Here is a 4283-nt window from a genome sequence, read left to right as displayed (position 1 = left end):
ATTCTCAAATGAATACCATTTGGTTTTTCTGTTACAATCTTTCTTGAGATGATGTTTCATCTTTTAAAAATACCTTCAAGAGTACTTATTGTTATTTGCAAATATTCTAGTGTAAGTTCTTTATTTTCTTTTCACAACTTTTATAGTAAAGAAAGGACTTTTCCTCTTTTTAAAAATTTTTTCAGTGGGTCAACAAAAAGAGCTTTAGGGTGGTTATGAAAGCCTTGGAAAGAAAAGATGACAATTGCAAACACTAAATTTCAAATGTTTTTATACATGTCGCAATTAGAACTTAAAAATGTCACTCAATCACATTAGTGTTATTTAGTGTTATTTTAATGCATAGTATATGTTATTTGAGGAAGATCATTTTAAAAGACCTTTCAAAGTCATATGAAGGGGCCAAGTTCCATCAAAAACCATCTGAGCGTGTGTGTGTGTGTGTGTGTACAAAATATAAATGTTTTATATATGTTAACATATACAAATGATATTAAATAATTTTATATATGTTAACATATAACATATACTATGCATTAAAAACACAGAAAAGTACTTATGCACATATATCAGAAATTATAGACTTAATGACAAATTTTATGAAACAAAAAAATGTGAAGTTATTAAGACTTAGAGAAAAAACATTGAAAACAGAATTTATTTATTCTTAAAGGCAAAATACATTTGCTATATTTATGTATTTTGTACAGACTTTCCATATGAAGTTTTTAAACACTTTTGCAGTCAATTATTACTACCCATTTCATAGATGAAGAAAAGTGGTGGGGGATAGTTATGGAGATGGGGAAAGGATATCAAGTAATTTATTGAAGATTACATGGTGGACAAATAAAGTAACTGAGAAGAGATAATAGCTTCTATGTGCTAAAATCATTGCCTTTCCATAACTGTCAGTGACATTTTGCACAAACATTGGTAAATATCTGTCGAAAAATGTTAATTTAAAAGCCACTTACATATTGTTCTAGCTTTAATATGTTAATATATGTATATGTCTATATAACATACATTTTATATATTTACATATATAAAACACATTTATGTTTTGTACACACACACACACACACACATACACACTCAGATGGTTTTTGATGGAACTTGGCGCCTTCATATGACTTCGAAAGGTCTTTTAAAATGATCTTCCTCAAAAGAAAGCTTCTGGGAAGTAATATGGCATATTATTCAGGCAGATACTACCCTTAAATTTGCAATACTTTTAAAAAAATGTGAAACCAGTCTTTAGAACAATCTAAAAATGTTACATGAAACCGTTATACACTACAGATAAGAAAGTAAAATGTACATTAAAGATATTTGCATAAAATCATGACTAGACTATTTCCTTTGTTATTGGTTTACAGTTTAGATTGCAACTTTGACACTATGACTTAAAACGTATCAAAGAGATTTATATTTTGCAACTGACATTTTAAATTGAAGATTTACCTGAACTGGTACCTAATGTTTTCTGTAATTAATTCCTTTGAGGCCAAGTTTTGTAGACACAGAATTCCTTTAACATTAATCCCTCCTTTAGTAATATTTTTATTGTTGGAATTAGCAGATGAAAAAAAAAGTTAATCTTTTTGTAATGAGGTTCTCAGTTTCTGGCATTCTGTTTGTTTCACCAATGCAAGATTTTCTTAAAAATGCAAAATATTTTAAAAGTGGATGCTATGAAGTCAGTGTAAGAAAAAACCTGGAAGTTAAATAAATCATGCATTAATAAGAAATGACAAGTTTAATTATATAGACACTTAAATTCTTAATGAAGGGACTAAGTAATGGAGGGTCTCATTTTAAACTTTATACTATTATTCAGGATATCTGTACCTAATACCTAAAACTTACAAGCTTTATGTATTTGTCCTTTATTCATGAAATGTTACATAGATTACTTGGTGGATGGCACAATTTGATGGATGATGGTGTTCAATAAATTGTTAAATGAATGATCTGTAGCTTAATATCCAATTTTGATTTAAAAATGGGAATACATCTAAAAGTTAGGAGACAAGTAACTGAGCATATAGTGGTTCACTAACCTCAGAATAAATTTTATTGACCAAGAAAAATGTTTATTAATTAGGCATGTTTGCATATTCAGTTCCGAATTATGTTCTCTTGTATTGGCAAATGAAAGACAAAACAGAATTTTCTCTCTTTAGCATCTGTGTTGCCTTCATCATATACACTGGATAGTTTGTATGTTTTCAGTGTCTGTTTATTTATGAACCATAAAAAGTTAATTGTGAGTTTACTCAGTAGTGCTTAATAAAAGCCAAGTGCTCACCAATTCCATGTAATTGATTATTTCACACTGAATATAATGGTAGGGAATGCTGAGATCAATTGGGAGTCTTGTCTACCTCCAAAAGGTGGATGGGCATGTTTTGTACTGGATTTCTAGACACCTCCATGAGTCCTATGAAACTACTTGTCCTCCTGTCTTTAGTAAAATCCCTTCTCCATTTTCCTTTATGTGTTATTACTCTATCATCAACAGTGACACACAAATATTTATAAAGTTAAAGTTTCTTACTCATTCTTAAGATGGTGGCTTTAGATTCATTGATGGATTTTGGAGTTTATGTTTAGAGACATAATCAATGGTTTTCTCCCCTTAGTCATTTGATGCTGAACTTAAAGTATTTAAAAAAATGTTTCAAAAATACTTCTCCCTTTCTCTGTAGGTTAATATATAAGATTTAGGTAAAAACAGTTATTTTGGTCTTCTAGGAGTTGGCACTTTAACTCCCCCTGGAAGTATCACACAATACTATCCCACATTGGAACCCAAGACTCTTTAGACAGATCTACATTCTCTGACCTAAGAGTTTCATTCATCTTGTACAGAGGAAGGCAAGAGAAATATTAATATTGGGAAATGAAAGAATAATCACAGACTGAAATAGACAAAGTAGTATACTGAGGAAGAAAAACTATCAACCTACATAGAAGACAACTTTAATTAGGCTATGCTTTAGTAACATGTTAACAGGTTTTCACATTCCAATAAAAACAGTTTTAGATGTAATCAGTACTTTAGATGGTATCACTTATAACTTGGGACCACATATACCTGGCACCAGAGCATCTGCACACATATGGCTGCCACATGAAAGGAAAGCATTGCAAAAACGTGGGAGTTTATACTTTTTGTTTTCCTTTCTGAAGGATTTCTGTGAAATTTAATGCTTAAAAAGTTATGTACAAAATCTAGAATCCCACATATTCAAACATAGATTCTGCAACTAAAGTTGTATGCTTTATTATTTCACAGCCAAGCAAAGGTATATTTAAGTGACTGTAATTAGACTTCACTTTAGGAATTACTGTAGATGGATTAAAACCCATTTAATTGTAATGAAGATATTGGGGAAAAAACATACTGTATCAACTTTCGGGTCAAAACAGTTTAAAGGTTAGATGGGGAAAAAAATACAACTTCCTCAAAGCTTTGATGTCTTTGGGTGGTCTCTTAATTGACAGTTGTATGTTAATTTTACAGAATGAAGAATTTATCTGGTTAAGAACGATATCACTTGTACTAAATTCTGTACATTTGTGTAATTAACTCTATTCTGAATCTCTTAATTTCCACAAAGACCTGTGAAGCTAAGCTTTATTTTGGTGGTGCTGCCTGGCATTTATAACTTGACAAGCGTGTCCAATCAATAAACGGCAAAAAAAAAAAAAAAAAAAATTAAAATATCCGTCTTCTTAGGACGAGGTCGAAGAAGGAAATTCATGATGGTTTTTGCTTTTGAGATGGGAACAGGAAAAAATGAGAAAGCAAAATTATCTAAAAACAAACAAAAATTCCACCAATCTGTAAACATTTCAATGTTTCAGAAACTATTATTTTATTCCCACATTTAGTGCATATTTGCTTAACTCTTGCTTTTTTTTTTTTTTAACCGAGAAAGCTTTATTTTCCAGCCAGAGCTCTGCCAATTTAAGAATATTATTTAAAGGACTGAAATGAAAGCTGTCTCGTTTGAGTCACATTATGATATTCTTCAGCGTCACTGACTTTGTCTAAACGAAAAGAAAAAAAAATACAAACAACTTGCCTTTAAAAAGATTCCGAATAAGAGAGACTTGACAGGTCTGTTGTTGCCCTAGAAAAGATTTCCCGAGTGTGGGCGACAAGAAAAGCCACACTTTATTTTCAAGTCCGACAATGCAAAGCCAAGCAATGCATTCCCCTTCTTGCCCCCTCAACGACAAATTGTTGCCTCTTTTTACATTCATCCTAC

Source organism: Rousettus aegyptiacus, unplaced genomic scaffold (assembly GCF_014176215.1).
Source record: "Rousettus aegyptiacus isolate mRouAeg1 unplaced genomic scaffold, mRouAeg1.p scaffold_m13_p_12, whole genome shotgun sequence".
Classification (NCBI taxonomy): domain Eukaryota; kingdom Metazoa; phylum Chordata; class Mammalia; order Chiroptera; family Pteropodidae; genus Rousettus; species Rousettus aegyptiacus.
The sequence above is the reverse complement of the archived record's forward strand: the minus strand, read 5'-3'. Positions refer to the sequence as shown.